Source organism: Papaver somniferum, chromosome 6, assembly GCF_003573695.1.
Source record: "Papaver somniferum cultivar HN1 chromosome 6, ASM357369v1, whole genome shotgun sequence".
NCBI lineage: Eukaryota > Viridiplantae > Streptophyta > Magnoliopsida > Ranunculales > Papaveraceae > Papaver > Papaver somniferum.
In genome coordinates, this window is record NC_039363.1 from 63,379,179 (window position 1) to 63,397,089 (window position 17,911).

The 17,911-nt window shown below is 36.4% G+C and overlaps 2 long non-coding RNA genes across 2 annotated transcripts; both read right to left on the bottom strand.

Annotated features, from left to right (window-relative positions):
* Positions 1-5,933: 5,933 nt before the first annotated feature.
* On the bottom strand, positions 5,934-7,737 carry LOC113285719. The gene is made up of 3 exons (XR_003328881.1): positions 7,628-7,737; positions 6,795-6,912; positions 5,934-6,220 (listed from the first exon to the last, which is right to left on the bottom strand). It is a non-coding gene; the product is annotated as an uncharacterized LOC113285719 (long non-coding RNA).
* A 466-nt stretch (positions 7,738-8,203) lies between these two features.
* On the bottom strand, positions 8,204-9,400 carry LOC113285720. Its single transcript, XR_003328882.1, has 4 exons — positions 9,268-9,400; positions 8,738-8,880; positions 8,501-8,583; positions 8,204-8,325 (listed from the first exon to the last, which is right to left on the bottom strand). It is a non-coding gene; the product is annotated as an uncharacterized LOC113285720 (long non-coding RNA).
* Between the last annotated feature and the right edge of the window lie 8,511 nt (positions 9,401-17,911).

The window sequence follows — 17,911 nt, forward strand, 5'->3', positions numbered from 1 at the left end:
AATGAGACGAATATGTTTGTGACTACTTTTTATATCTTGCCTATCGGAGATATCAATCTCAAGCCAATCAATCTGATTGCACTCGTACGATGGAAGATGCAAGATCAGATCACACAACTACGATAAAAGTAGTATCGGTCTGGCTTCACAATCCCAATGAAGTTTTTAAGTCGTTAACTTGGTTTTAGAAGAAGAAAACCAAAGTTTAAAGGAGAAACGACTCTAGCACGCAAACTAGTATCACACGTAACGTGTGGGGGTTAGTTTTGCACAATATCCACCGTTAGATGAAAACCTGATTTAGATTCAAGCTAATATTTCTCAACTGTTAGATCGAAAACTTAGCTTGTTACACACACTTGACAATGCACGTTTCTAGGTTTGTTAACCGTACCCAAACGTATGCAACAATAAAAGGTTAGCCATATGAGCATTTCATATCAACCATGTTCTTCTTCACCATAACTAGTTCAAATGACTTCAAGATGAACTAGTTAGAGAATTGTTCAATTGCAAGGAAATCTTATGTACTACACAAGACACAATTGAAGCAAAGATGATTTGATTCACTCGAATCAGTTTATGAACTTTTATAGCCACGGTTTGCAAACTGCATTCCTTAGTCTTTTTAAGTTTAAGTTCAGAAATCATCTTCAGATATATAACCTTCTCAAGTTCGCAGACTAGGTTCGCGGACTTAAGTTACCGGGCAGAGTTTACAAACTCCAGCAGAAATTCTCGGGAATGAGAACTTCGCCGGTTCGCGGACTTAGCTTCAGGAAAATAGTTTGTCAACTCCAGCAGAAATTTTCGGGTTTGAGAACTTCGTCAGTTCGGTGAATTGGCTCATGCCATTCTTCCGGTTCTCTTGATCAACAAAGTTCACAAAATTTGGTTCAAAGAATATGACTTATACATAAATATGTTTCCACAACAATTCTTATGTCCACCATTGGTTATGTAATCTAAACTCTTATTTCAATCATTGAAACATTGTTAGAGTACGTTATACAGTTGTTACACCATTTCTCGTCAAAATAATTTTCAAGATGATTAAAGCATATCATGACTTTCGTCACTAGGTAAAGATAAACTTGATCGAAACGAAAAGCTTACCAACACATATTTCGAGATATAGATAGGCGAGGTATACTCGGCTCGAAATACCAAATGTGTATAATCCAAGTCTATATATATAGCATACGACTTCTTGTCTCAAAGAGTAGGAGATAGAGTAGATAGACTTTTGAGTGATAGGTAAGTTCAAGTCTTCACATACCTTTTTGTCAAGAAGTTCCACCGGTTCCTTGATTAGTTCTTCTACTTGTATGATGAATCGCCATGAAGTCCTTGAGTTAAACTACACTTTCTATCCTAGTCCGAGACTTAGCTATAATAGACTAGAAATCAAGACTTATACTTTTGATCACTGAATTGACAAACATGCTTGAGATAGCAACGCATGCGAGTTCGACCGAGAAATGCTCTAATACTATTAAAGAAGAAAGAAGCTAAGCCAAGGCTTATACGGTGGATACTACTATTGCAAGAATTTGATTATGAAATCAAGGATAAAAGAGGCGTTGAAAATACTGTTGCTGGTCACCTTAGTAGACTTGTTGTTTCCGGAGAAGAACTTCCTTGACAAGATCGTTTTCCAGATGAACAACTTTTCTCAATTGAAGATTCAACACCTTGGTACGCGGATATAGCGAACTAATTGGTTACAAGACAAGTACCTAGTACGATGTCTAATTTTCAAAAGCGTAAGCTTAAGAAAATAGCCAAGCAGTATGTGTGGGATGAGCCCTACTTATGGAAATACGGTTCTGATCAAATAATCCGCAGGTGCGTACCTAATTCTGAATTTCAATCTATTCTTAGTTTTTGTCATACTTATGCATGTGGTGGCCACTTTGGCTCTAAACGTACCGCTTTCAAAGTACTTGAAAGTGGATTTTATTGGCCTACCCTATTTGAGGATGCATATAATTTTTGTAAATCTTGTGATAAATGTCAACGAACTGGCAATCTAGGTGCTCTAAATCAAATGCCAATCAATCCTATTCTCATTGTAGATATTTTTGATGTGTGGGGCATAGATTTTATGGGTCCTTTTGTAAATTCTAATGGAAAATTTTATATACTTCTTGTTGTGGATTATGTTTCAAAATGGGCTAAAGCCACCCCTACTAATAATTCTCAAGTTTTTTATGAGTTTGTGAAGGAATATATTTTCTCTAGACATGGTACACCAAGGGTGGTTATCAGTGACGGAGGTTCGCATTTTCAGAAATCCTTCAATGCACTACTGAAGAAGTACAACATAACACACAAGGTTGGTACGCCGTATCACCCACAAACTAGTGGGCAACCCGAAATCTCAAACCGTGAGTTTAAATCCATTCTTGAGAAAACTGTAAACACTACACGGAAAGATTGGAGTTATAGGCTTAATGATGCACTTTGGGCATATAGAATGGCATTCGGAACACCGATTAGTATGTCTCCATATCGGTTGGTCTATGGAAAAGCTTGTCATCTTCCGGTTGAACTTGAGCACAAAGATTATTGGGCGATAAAGATGTGCAACATGGATTATGACAATGCGGGGAAACAAAGGAAGTTACAACTTAGCGCGCTAGAGGAAATACGTAATGATGCTTACGAAAGTTCTCGTATATACAAGGAAAAGACGAAACTTTTCCATGAAAAGATGATTTCTCGAAAGAGTTTTGTTGTGGGTCAAAAAGTTCTTTTATTTAATTCTCGTCTTAAACTATTTCCTGGGAAGCTAAGGTCCAGATGGATTGAACCGTTTGTTGTCACTAATGCTTTCTCTTATAATGCAGTTGAAATTTCTAGTCTTAGAGATGGGACCACTTCAAAAGTAAACGGCCATAGATTGAAGCCATATTGTGAAAACGTTGCCTATGTGAACATGGATGAAATTGAGCTTCGTGATTTACTCCCTCTGGAGGAGTAGCATAATTGGAATGCCAAGTCGGGCTGAGGACATTAAACTAAGCGCTAAATGGGAGGCAGCCCATCGGTTTTGTATCTCTATCGCTTTTTTTTTAGTTTTCTTAGTTTTGCATATCATATCTTTCATTCCCATCTCATATTTTACAAGTCCTATATTTATAATGCAAGTTTTGACGAATTCTCGTCAGAAAATTCTGACTGCGCACTTGTCACGAAAATTGCTCTCGAGACTTCATACGGAGTCCGATTTGAGTGGTTGACCACAAATTTTAAAGAGAACAGACTCACCTTTCTTTTGCAAAAATAAAATCTGAATTCGGAGTCTGTTAAGTTGGAGCGATATGCCTGGACATTTGAGTTACGGTATTTTTCCAGAACTTTTTCAGATTGCATGTCAGTCAGTCCGAAGACCATAAAAGTCAGACCATTTATCGAAACACTGTGAAATTTTGATACCTCATAGAAAAGACGTAGACTAACAACTTTCGTTTAGGATGTTTTTCCTAGTTCCCTACCCATTTGGATAGCAAGAGTAAGCCGAAAAAAAAGAGAAAAGAAAAGAAAAAGAAAGAAACATATATATAAGGCTCCTCTTCATTTATCGACACTTGGATAGCAATACGTGTGAAACGTTGTCCATGTCTCCGTCGCCTAAGAAAGCGTGGAACATAGGATCCAAGGAAACTATCACGTATTTGCTGAAAAGGAACATGCTCTTAGAGTATCTAATCACGTAGTCGATAAAAATAAAAAACCATATCATCATTATATAGCAAGTCAAAAAGACTATTGATGAGGTTCTTGACACTTTGATAGCAGTATGTGTAAAACTTTGTCCCTGTCTCCGTCGCCTAAGCAAGCGTGGAACGCAGGATCCAAGGAAACCATCACATACTTGCTGAAAGGAAACATGCACTTAGAGTATCTAATCGTGTGGTCAAGTTAAATGGGTGCGTCTCTCAACTATTGTGCTATAAATAAGAATCCTTTGACGACATTCATACAAGTATTGTGGGTAACATCTTTCACTTAAGTCAACATTTGCACACTTCACTTTTCTATTTCCATTCTCTTATCTATCTATCTATGTGATTTCAGTATGCGAGTGTTGTGATAAACGTTGCAACAAGTATGATGACTATCTTAGTAGAGTTTTGCAATCAGGTTGAATAACACATGTAAGTAATTACTTATGTGTGATGATTGGAATGTATGTGGGATGTTTGCAGCTAAAGAACATACGCAAGCTAATTATTTGGCTTTTTACTTTGTGTCTATACTTAGTTGTTCTTCCAAGGCGAGAAATTGGAGTAGGTTTTGTGGGTATACCTCTTGTAAGCCTTCACGAGACTATAACTTGTCCACCAGGGAAAACTAGAGGTTTAAAGGCTTGTTATACATGCTAAGTGTAACCGTTTTATCGACGAGATGGAGTTGTTGTATTTAAGATTAGTTTTATTTAGTTTTCTCAAGTACTAGCAAAATATAAGTGTGGAGAATTTGATAAGTACATAATTCATATGATTTTAGTGTCCATTCCATACTTGTTTTAGCTATTATTCTTGCTTATTTTCATATTATTACTCTTGTTTTCTCTTATTTGTATCTATTAGGTGAATCATACAAAAATGATCTACAAAGTTTTGAAAAGAGCTATGAAGAGAAGTATTCCAAGTATCCAAGTGCCAAAGTCCAAGAGAAGTGGAAGAAGTGCGACGAAAAGGAGCAAAACGCTCAAAATCAAGAGAAGGGCCAAAGACCGATCTTAACTCATTCAAATTAAGAATTTCTCACCATCATCTTGAAGATAATTAAAAGATAAAAAGAATTCAAAAAGAATGAGGTCATTTCGAGTTCGGATGAAGAAGTTGTGGCCAAAACAAGTTTTTGTTGAATAACGAAGACAGTAAAGTTCGCGGACGGGTTTCATACTTTAATTCCGAAAATTTCTGCTGGAATTTGAAGTTCGCGGACTGGGTTCGCGAACTTAGCAAGTGGAAAACGTGTATTAATACCTTGGAAAGCCTAAGGGCACGTTTGGATTCGTTATTTCGGGTCGGGTTCTTGAACCAAACTAAATACGTGAAGACCAAGCAATGTAAACCTATAAAAAGGTATTGGTTATGTGAAATATCATCACATCAAGAGGATACGAAATTGTAAAGCTTGGAGAGGAGAAAAATCACACGGAGTGAAAGCTAGGGTTTCAGAGCGATTCTCAATTGTAACGATATCTATAACCTTTTCTTATATGTATATCATGGATGTTTCTACATCCATGAGTAGCTAAACACTTATTGATTGAGGATGAATTCTAAGTTATAAACAAGATTTGAGTTATTATATTAATCTATTTTTAAGTTCTTCATATGATTATCGTTTGTTTATATTATAATGAATATTTATGATTGATTGATAGATTGTTTAGGTAGCCAACTAAATTGATTTGTTGATTCAATCTATTTCTAGTATCGAGTTAGGAGATAAGTAATCGTCGAATAAACTTACACAAGTAGAGAACACAAAACCTTGCAGAGGGATTCTGTGGAGCAATTGTGGGTATATGCTACACCAAATTTGGTTATTAGCAACGATAATAAGCAGTTGCAAAGTTGGGTTGCAACAGTTCAGCTCTAATACGACAGTCGATGTTGCAATTTTTCGCAACGGCTATGCTGTCGTTGCAAATGTTTGGTCGCAGTAGTTTCTCTGTTGCAACACTAAATTTTGTAACTGTTTTGAAACAGTTGCGAAATTAGATGTTCGCAACAGTTCTTTACCGTTGCGAAAGTTCTGTTGCGAAACGTTTGTAACAGTTGTTTGTTGTTGCGAAACTTTTGCAACATCAAAAAAATAGTGGTTTTGAACGGTCAGAATCTGGTTTTCCCCTGTAACAAAATCAAGTTTCCCTTGTTTATTTGGAAATCAAAAATCAAGTTCCCTGCATTTTGTGCCTAGTATCAAAAGAATGACAAGTACATAAACATTTCCTAAGTTTTTAGAACATACAAATTCTGCAATTGTAATGTTAAGTGTAATAACAGTAGTAGATACAAATCTTAAAGGAACAAGACCTGGAGACAAACTCAAGATCATTCATTACCTACATGCTCAAACAAGTATAGCTTCTTAACTGGCACTTATTGCTCATATCTGTGGAATCAGCTTCGACCTCAATAACCTCTTCTTCCTGAGTTCCCTGCTCTTCATGTTATTCTCCGTTCTCTTCTACCTCCTAAGACAAGAAAGTGAAACAAATCAACATCCAATTCCCACCACGGAAGAAAAGAATAAGAAAAAGGAGCAATTTACATAGAGAACAAGGATACCATGTACGCCAAATCACCATTTTACAAACAAGTCGAACGTATCAGCTTGTCCAGATATATTACAAAATTATACCATATTTCACTTACTGGATTATGAACAAAAATGATTACAAAGAACTATACATAGTAACATTAACAGATTATAATATTAGACACAGATTATAATAGTAGAAGACAAAGAACTATATTTGCAACGACGGAAACCAGCTACCTCGGTAAACATTCGTTCTGCATAAGGCATTCCAAAAGGTTGAAGTTTAGGTTGTCACCATGGGTTGTGAGGCTGAAGTTTATGATATACTCGAATACAACATCAAAGTTGTACTTTATTGAGCAGAATATAAGAAAAAAAATATACATACAAAAGGACATAATACATACATATCAGTAAACAATATAAGAAACTACAAACTAGAATTTTACTTAAACCAGCATACCATAAGGACACCAGAAAAAATACGCCAAAGTTACACTCATTACCAGATTTTTGGGACGTACTCAGTTTAGCCTTCTTGTCAGCAGGAGTTTTGGATGCAGAAGTCTCAACAAAAATTTGACCGATTGTGAATTTAGTACCAGAAATATGCTGGTGTGGATTCTGCAAAAAATTTAAAAACTTATCAGCTCAACACCAACTCAAGATGATGAAAATGAATGCAACAATCAAATAAGAGCAGTTCACATCCACAAAAAATATATGCCTAGATAGTGAATATTTTCGCCACAGAAGTCAACGGTTTTAAGAGGATCGAGAAACATTCAATAGACCAAAATGAACTTTTGTAACATTAGATGCTCAAATACACTAACAAACAAAATGAATTCTAGGGGGATTCAGTTTTCATAGCTGTACTGTTTACTTCAAAACTTATTTGGGATCAAATTCCTCTATCTAATCCATATTGTTTTCAAAACTCCAGCTTTGCGGCAAACAAAGACAAACCATCATTGTCAAGCCTTGTTTAGTTTGGAACTTCTGAACTACATATAACATATTGCTTGTATAAGTATTCTTGGTATAAGAAATGGCTTCCATTACCATACCCTTTTATGTACTGATGAATGCATTCAAAGTTTGTGTTAGTGTACCAAAATTGTTATGACCGGTTGATACTGGATATTTTTGTTTTGTTCAAGCTTTAAATGTTACACAATAATTTGCCGTAACACATTTTCTGGTGAAACACATTAGTAACACTGAAGTGTAGGATACAAACTTGCAAAACTAGATTCGAGCTTTAGGAAAAAAAAAGAAGGCAAAAAAAAAAAACATGAATAGATGAAGCATTTTTCTTAAATCCAGCACCACTTACCTGAGAACATTGAGATATAAGTCTTCCCCAGTTACCAATATAGTTGGATGATTCCTATAAAAGTATTTAGACTGCAACATCCTCCAAAATGATATCCAAAACATAGAAACTGCAAAAGGGGTAGAAATCGTGCACTCAACCGTATGCCAACACTCATAACTATTCCTGAATTAAAAAAAATCAATTTCAATGCCCAGCTATTTACATTTTACTTACCAATATAGTTGGATGATTCCTACAAAAGGATTTAGACTGCAGCATCCTCCAAAATGATATCCAAAACATAGAAACTGCAAAAGTGGTAGAAATCATGCACTCAACCGTATGCCAACACTCAAAACTATTCCAGAATTAAAAAAATCAAGGCTGTTTACATTTTAATCACCCACCAATTAGTCGGGTCTGAGTCATAATCATTTGTTGATGCAACAAATTGAGTAATTAATGGGGAGCAAATAGATGAGCTAAGTTAAGAGTTCCAAAACAACAACACTTCCCAAATCCTGATGTGAACAAACAGATGATACCGAAATAAAAGAAACCTTCAATGTATAAAACTCAATGTTAGACATGGTATCGAAGTTATACCTGAGATTTTAGAGAGTGATTGCACACATGTGACAGGCCTGTCACCAGGTCTCTAAAGCTGCTGGACATTAGTGATGGTTTTTAGGACACATTCGAGCAGAAGGACTTACCTGCAACAATTAACAGTATACTCAAGTAAGAGTAATAACGTTATAATGTAGTTTCAGTCTGTGAGGACATCACAAACCTTAATGATCAGCATCTCTATAGTAAGACAGAATCAAAGGTGAACTTAAAACAATGCCCAAATACGGATGTGAATGTACACATAATATCAGAAATCACCTAGTTAATCCCCATGTGCATACTTCTCCATTCCTCTACTGGAAAATCCTGTTTAATGTTGACTCATTCCATGTTTTCGTCGCCTAAATGAACCAACATTGAAAGAATGGATATAAATGACATTTATAGATAAGGGCCTATTATATATTACTATAATAATTGCACAAGATGGACATGGTAAGAAAAAAAGGGGACTTGAAACTGATGGACCTTTGAAACAGATGTAGGAGAATGTACCTTCACTATCATCATACCAAATTACTTGCACCAGCAGGGATGCTATCCCCAGCTTTCATCTCTCCAGGTTTGGCTCCACCAGTCAAATGCTAAATTGTAACTTTTGATCTCCTTTGCGAAACTTTGCCATCAACTGGAACAGACTGCAATTGAAGCTAATGTTACAATTACCAACTAACGAAATAAGAACTGCAGGTATACTTGGGTTGAATTTGATGTAAACAGGCAAAGAAAGAAAAATTGCAGACACACTTGGCTAGGGATTGATGCAGACAGACAAACAACTGCCATGTAATTATCTTTTGGACTAGAGCATATTGAGAGAAGAAGATATCAAGGCTAAGATGAACCTATATGATTTAAGAGTTAGTAAACTATTCCATGCTAGAATCTGACATACTACAATGTGCTAAGACGAGCTTATCCAATTCTGCAAGTAAGGGACTATCATATGAACATTGAGCAACAACAGAATGAAATATAAGTTAGGAAGAGTTATTGTACAGAAGATCAAATGCATATTAACAGACCTCGTCAGCCCTGACCAAGATGTATGAACCGACTTCAAAGTCGGGCAGAGCGACTTGTTTGTACGCCAAACCATAAAGATGGGGTAGTTTGTCACCCTTCATCTCCACAATGAGAGCAAAATCTGGATGCCCATCCTTTAGCTCTTTAACGTCAACCATTGAGCACCAAACAATTAGAAAACACAAATTATAAAAAAATTATCTATGTTCTTGGGTGTCAGCTACTTGTATATAGTACCCAAATCATATTCAACGTTTACCCAGATTGAAATCAAGTCACATGGTATTACACACTACAAAATGACTACCAGAATGTGAGACCCCGCTACTTAATTATTCCAAATTCCAGCATCAATCATCACAATATGACCTCATATTCTTAAAAAAAATAGACACCATTCTACATCTTTCCAAATCATATATATTACCAGATCAAAAAATTCATCTACACAAACATAATCAAGCTATCCATGTATGCATCATAAAACTTTATATAACAAATAACAAAAAGAAAGGAGTTTTATTAACTTACCTGGTTGGCAACAACCTTAGCCATTATACTGAATTCCTTCTTCATGAAATTTTTGTGCACCAAACTTGAAGGGTTCTTTTGCTTGTTAGTCTTAGTAGTAGAAAGAACATCACCTTAATATTTTCCAGCTTGACTGAAACAGTTTTTGCATTTGCTAACCCTACAAGACCCCAAATCACCAACAACAAAAAATCAAAAACAAAATCCCTAAAAAACCTCAAACCCAAATCATCATTAACAAAATCCCTAAAAAATCTAACCTGACAAAATCAAAACAAACCCAAATCAGAACTAAAAAGTAGAATACCAGTTGTGTTGGTTTATCTTACCAGAGTGTTTGAAGAAGTTGATGTTGTATAGATTGTTAGGTTCTTTACTGAACTGAACCATCTGATTTCCTTTTTCAAACTCTTTGACGAGGAAAGAAGCATTGTTCCTCTTCACGATCTCTCAAATCAGAAACCCTAGAAATTTAGGGATTTCACACAAGATCAGATTCAATTAAACCCAGAATGAAAAATCAAATATAGGGATGAAATCAAGTGAGATACTTTATTATACTTGCAAGGAAATTAGAAGTTTATGGTTTTTCTTATTCTTTGTGCTGCTGGTCTTGAGAGATTTTGGAGATTAGAGAAGAGAGAGTGAACCCTAAAATAACTTTTATATGTAAACCTCAATACCCTGAGGCGAAAAATAAATAGGTTGCCTTGAGTTGGGATTGAGATCTCAGAAATCTTCGAATTTCAGACATGATGGAAGAGAATCGAGAGACTGAGAACGGGAGAGAAAGATAGAAGAGAATGGGATAGAATAGAGTTCGATGATAATAATAGGCTAACCCGAGTCAGTTTTACATCTGAATGGGCTGAAATCGAGTCAGCTTAAATGTGTGTGCATCCACACTCACGAGTAGCACGCGTACAACCTGCGTTAGTTGTGAATTGTAACAGGTTTAGACAGTTGCGAGTTTCGTAGCGGTTAACTGTTGCGAAATATTTGCAACTGAAAATTCGCAGCAGCTGCTAAGCTGTTGCGAATCTGAGTTGCTAAACCCCATATTTGGTGTAGTGATAAACAACACTAAAAAGTGGACCTTGAGCTAAGAGTCTAACTATTAGGATCAACCTATAAATTCACAAAAGATAAAGCATTCGACCAAATTACACCTTGAGTGAGCTACTACTAGATGGTTAGGCGAATATAATCTGGTATTGGATAGCTTCCGTACTCGGTGATAAAAGGAATTTAGGGAACAACACTGAGCTAGCTGTTATTCCACGGTTGGTGATAATCTATGATTAACGACAAGTAGGCAATTATAATAACTCATTGACGGTTTATTAACAAAGAAGGATTCCTCGATCATATCTCTCTCTATTGATTATAATACAACTTTATTTGCTTTGATTATTTATTTTGTTCACAGTCTAAAACAAAACCCTCCCTTTTGTGACACTTCGACAACTAAAACTCACTGCTCTTCGTGGAAACGATCCTTACTTCCATTATATTACCAGTTAATTGTGTGGAAATAAGATTATTAATTTGTTGAGCCTACGACACCCATCAGTGATATGTTTCTTTATTTTAAAAAACAACCAATTCCCCCACCACCCCACCACTCTACCACCACCACCACCATCACTAGCGGCACTCCACCACAATCACCTTCGCATCACCAATGCCGCCACCACCACTACTAACAACTTTCCATCACCACCATCACACCGCCACTACCACCATCACAGCGCCACCACCACCACCGGTACTGTTGCCACAACCACTACTCCACCACCACCACCTTTGCCAAAACCACTACTCCACAACCACTTTCTATCAACCATTATTCATGTTCTTAAATAAAGTTCCAATTATACCCTTAGGGGTATTTGTGAAGTTCTTCAGAAGTATTCGTGAAGGGTCATAAAAAGGAGATGTATTTATCAAATCTCCACTACCTGAATATTACTCTAACACTCGTAAGGAAATGGATTATGGATGGACGCCACGTCCAAAGCCACATCATTTTGATCATATGCAACTTCCAATCAAATATTGCAGCGTGCAACCTAGGGCGGTTATTTTTTGAGAAAGGAAAGAAATACTCCCCCCCCCCGTCCCTAAATAGATGATCCATCTCAAGTTTGCACAATTTTTAAGGCAACAAGGAGAGGAAAGTAATTTTTTTATAATTATATCCTTATGGATAATAATTAGTAAAATTTAGAAATGATTTATCGTTCAAACTACGCCATTGATAATCTAAAACTTTATACTGTTGAAAATCATTTTAAAACACCTACATAACAATATAAATATGACTATCGAATTATACATATTTGTTATACTAATAATAATCTATTAAAATGATAATTTAAGAAATATCCCCTTGTCTAACGATATATGTCATCGGAACTCACCTCTATCACCCCCTCAACTGAAAAAAAAAACTCTCACCGGAAAACACAACCTACTCAGATCTGGTCCGTTTTGGGACGGATCTGAACGGGATTTTCACCTCTTTTACTTGTTTTTCACTAGGTATTTTTTATAGCTAGGTTTATTTATGTTTATCTCTTATCATTTTATAAGTTTTGTGCACCTTTGTGGTGGATTTTCTCCTATATTATAGAGGTTTATCTCGACTTTGATGATCGTTCTTGATTGCTATGGGTGTTAAGATCACTTGAGATGCATTCTTTTTTTTATACTAAGAAAATTCCATTAATTGATGAAGCGGAATAGGTTTTGTTTATCCTCCTCAACACTCTTACATATGAAGTTGGTAGGGATATTAATCCATGACCTTGACACATTAAAGACTCTAGCATGCCTGGCTAATTTATCCGCCGGCTTATTTAGTTTCCTTCTAACAAATTTAAAAGACCAAAAAGGAAATTCTTTTGCGACCTCTCTAACATATGACAGGGTAGGGGAGTTCTGCCAGATGCTGCTACTGACATCTCCTTCAAGACTTGTGATAATCTTCTTTGCATCCATCCAGAAACGAACATTCTGGATATTTAGTTCTCTGGTCCACATCACTGCACACCAAAGCGCCTCACATTCTGCATTCTCTGCATTTATGCATCTGTCTGCATATCTGCACTTGGCACGTTCAAATCCACCTGCACAGTTTCTTAAGATTAGTCTGATGCCACAAAAAACAGAAGTGGATTTATATGATGCATCAACATTTATATAGAAGTCATGCTTAAATGAGGGAATCCAAGCCATAGGGTCTTCCTGCAAAGCGTTAGAGCTAATATGCATTGGTCTTCTTAAATGTTTCCCTGTGATGAAATTTAGGCTCTGTATCTTCCTAATAACTTCCAATGGATTGGGCTTGACATTGTCAAAGACACATCAACACCTCGCTTTCCATATCTCCCACATAGCATTTTCCATTTTGACAGACCATTCTTCTTCTAAGGAAGTTTATTCAAAAGTAAACCAATTCTTTATCCATATCTCCATTGAGAATCCGGACTGCATAATGGATCTTCTAGCTCCAGGGATAGTCATCCAGATTGCTCTCGAAAACAGGCATTCAAGAATGATGTGTTCCTTTATTTCCAACCCTGTATTGCAGATTTTGCAATTTTCATCTCCATAGTGCATTACCCTGGAAATCCTTCCATGGGTAGGAATAATATCCTTTACACATTTCCAAAGAAACTGTTTGATTCTAGGAAGAGTGTTCATAGCCCAAATCTTTTTCCAGAATCTGGCTTCCTCTTGCTGCACCTCATTACTGTAGTTAGTCTTGATCTGAAATAATTTCTTGTAAGCAGACTTGACAGAGAAGATTCCATTTGTTGTGAGACTCCAGATAAGTGTGTCCTCTCCAGTTATTGGAATTCTCATGGCCAGAACTTTAGAATCTACATCAGGGAAGAAAATTTCATTAACAACTTCACTTTCCAAGTTCTGCTGTCTGTGTTTATGATATCAGCAACCATTTTGTATTGTTGAGAAGTGTTACCAGTAACAACAACTATTGGAGGTGTAGATTCTCCAAAGATCCATTTTTCTCTCCATATTTCAATTTTGGCGCCATTACCCAATTGCCAGAAACTGAAATCCTTTACAAACTGCACACAACCATGTATACTCTTCCATGCCCATGTGGAGTTTGTTTTTGGTTGAGAATGAAGAATATTTGACTCAGGAAAATACTTTCGCTTGATTGTTGTATTCACCAATTTTTGTGAGCTTTGGCATAATCTCCAGACTTCCTTGGATAAGAGAGCATCATTAAAACACTTAATATTTCTGAAGCCCAATCCACTAGCTTCCTTATCTCTACACAGTTTAGACCATTTAATGAAATATAAGCCTTTCCCATCCGACTTATTCCACCAATATATTCTCTGGAATTGATTCATTTCTTTAATGGTATTCTTTGGAATCTTGAAGGTTCCCATTTGATGTTGTGGTATTGCATTCAAGACAGTTTTAATCATAACTGATCTTCCTGTTTTATTTATAAATTTTCCCTTCCATATAACAAGCCTTGTCCTCATTTCGCTGGCGATTCCAGAAAAAGATATAGCCTTCTTTAGATTTAGGAACAGAGGAATTCCTAAATATTTCTCACCCATGTCCATTATCTTCACCTTCAATCTTCTTGTGAGGATTCTACAGTGCCTATTATGCAGATTGTGGGAGAAGTATATGACAGAATTTTGAAGATTTATTTGTTGCCCTAAACAAAGACTGAAGGCTTCAATGACTTGTAAAATGTTATTTGCATTATGAAGATATGCTTTAGTGAATATAAGACAATCATCTGCGAATAATAGATGAGTGATTTGTGGTGCTCTTCTTGCAATCTTCACCCCTTGAATGTGTCCCATCTGTTATGCATAGGCTAAGGATCTGGTAAACACCTCCATTGTTAAGAGGAACAAGTAAGGTGATATTGGGTCACCTTGTCTTATACCCCTTGTTGGCTTAAAGGCATTACAAGGTGACCCATTTAGATTAATCTGTATCTCAGAAGTACTGATAGATTCATAAATGAGTGAACACCACTGATTGTTGAATCCCAACTTCTTCATAACACTATCTAGAAATGTCCATTCCACCCTATCGAATGCCTTTGACATGTACAGCTTCAAAGCCATATAACCCTTCTTCCTTTTTTTCCTCTTCATACAATGAATTATCTCCTGTGCAAGTGTGATGTTGTCTGAAATTTATCTGCCTGGCACATATGATGTTTGCATTGGTGAGATAAATATTTCCAAAAGTGGCTTCATTATCGTTGCCATGATTTTTGTGATGAGCTTGTATGTCGTATTGCATAAGGCAATGGGCCTGTAGTCTCCTGCTTGCTGAGGTATGTTTACTTTTTGAATTAAAGTGAGATTTGTCTTGTTCATCTTCTTTAATAGTCTTCCATGCCTGAAGAAACTATGGACTATACATATTACATCATCTTTTACTATGTCCCACTGTGATTGGAAGAAACCTGGTGGGAATCCATCAGGGCCCAGAGCTTTCCATGGCTTCATTTCTTTGTGAGTTTTGAAGATCTCATTCTCATATGGAATTCTTAACATCAAGGCATTATCCGCATCGCTAATGCATCAAGGAATAAGATTCATCATATCTTCGTTTATTACTAGAGAAGAAGTACTACTGATATCCTTGAAATGTGAAGTAAGTAGTTCATCAAGGTTTTCTCTACCACTACACCAAATTCCATCATCTATTTTCAAAGATTCAATCATGTTTCTGACTCTTCTTCTGTTTGCATTCATGTGGAAGATCTTTATATTTTGATCCATGTCAATCATATGAGTATCTCTTGACTTCTGTCTGTAAAACTCCTCTTCTCTCTGCTGCCACTCTTCCATTTGTTGTTCTACTTGTTGGACTTCAAGGATATTGCTTCTGTTTATACTTGCTTTATGTAATTCTGCCAAATCAGTATGGAGAGTCCTTATTTTGTCTTGTATATTACCAAATGTAGTTCTCCACTTTGACAACTCTTTCCTGGTTTCAATTAATCTTTGATCTAATTTATAAGAAGCAGACCCTCTTACTTGTTTAGACCAAGACTTAGCTATTTGAACTTCACAAGAACTATCTCTCAACCAACATTCAAAAAAATTCCAACACTTAGCATTTTTATAAGAATTTAGAGTTAAATCTAGCATGATAGGACAATGGTATGACCCTAATTGAGGAAGATTTTTTAAGCAAGCATCTGGAAAATTTATAAGCCACTTTGAATTAACAAGTGATATATCCAGACGTGACTTTATTTTTCCTGTACCATGTTTGTTATTAGTCCATGTGTAAGGGTTGCCATGGAAGACCAAATCACACAGACCATAATCATGGATAATATAAACAATGCTAGGAGAATAAGAAGAACAGCCAGAATTGTTGAATCTATCGTCTTGATGAAGAGTTATATTAAGGTCCCCAATTAGAGTCCAAGGGATACTACTGCCATAAGTATCACTTAAGCTCTTAATAATGTTCCACCGGGTACTTCTTTCATTGGGATATGGAGAACCATATACACAAGAAATAATCCATTGTGGTTTTGCAAGATCACTAGTAACTAAGGCATGGATCATATTTCTATCATGGTGCACAATATCAAATTTAAAACCATCCTTCCAGAGTAATGCTATTCCCCTAGCTTGACCAACAGATGGGACAAAAAAAGAATTGGAAAAATTTAAAGGCTTTACCAAATTTAGGATTTTATCAGACCTAATTCTAGTTTCACACAGGAAAACAATGTCAGGATCCAACATTCTATTTAGATCAGACATGTGTTGTCTAGTGACTTTTGCAGCAAACCCATTACAATTCCATGAGATGATTTTCATAGTGAGATTGACAGTGGGATTATTAGGATAAATAGAAATCAAAATATGATATAAACCAAACCAATGGGAACTAAAGCGATTGAGAAATGGGGGGAATACCTGACCTATTATGGTGAATTACTCATCAACAGAAGCATCATCCGAGTTTCGCTCATCAACAACTTCAGCAGTGTGATTTCCTTCATACATTCCAACGATGAGATCGTCATCATTTTTGTCTCCGGAGACGGAATATTCACTGGAATATTCATCCTTAGACTATCTGACGACGGAATCTTCATCAATGATATTCTTGACGACGGAATTTTCATCACAAGTTTTAAGAGATTTGAGCAAATCACTCCAACTTTAGAAGCATTTCTTTATGAAGAAGATAAACATACAAAATGGTTGGGATTCAATTCCGAGAAAAACTATTTTTTCACAGATTTAATCGGTTCTTATTCATGCTTGTATTCGTCATGTTCCGTTGATCATTCTCTTTCTCTTGTCGGATTTTTCGGTATTGTACTTGTATTTTCTAATTTTCCATTTTAAACCTAATATGACCATGAATTTCCATTAGTGAAAGGACTCATTTGTTATCAAAAAAACCAAAAATAATGATATGGGTTATCTATTAGCAAGGAAAAATCTATAACTGAATAGGTCATTCATTTAGTAGCGGTGGGAGTACACGAAATCAATTCCACATTAGATGCTAATTAGTGTTCCCACTAAGGGTGCACAGGAACCGAGCCGGACCGATGGACCGTCCCGGAACCGGTGGAACCGTACCTGTTTTTGTACCGAACCGAGGAAGGGGGTACAGGTACCGGTAAAAAAAAAGTAACCGAGGCTAGGAGGTACAGGTACACGGTCCTATACCAGTCCCGTACCGTCCCGGACCGATTGTACCGAGTAGTAATAGCCGTTATATTTAGGGATTAATATGAGTATCTGATGGTGCCGGTATATATAGAAAAATTACTAGGGTTTCTTCTTTTTTTTTTTTCATCTGTTACCCATCACCGAGCATCGTTTGCTCAACCTCTTCTCAGAAACAAATAACTCGAGCTTCTTACGTAACTCACGACATCTTCTGTTCCTCAACTGTGTTCCAACATTCATTATCACTGCCAAGCTCCAATTCCAACAGTCTCAGAAACCAAGCTCAACTTCGAAAGTCAATGGAAGCAACACCACTGATATGTCACCCTCTTCATTGGAAGTAATCATCATTCTCTCAGTACCATGACGACTTATTGACGCAACA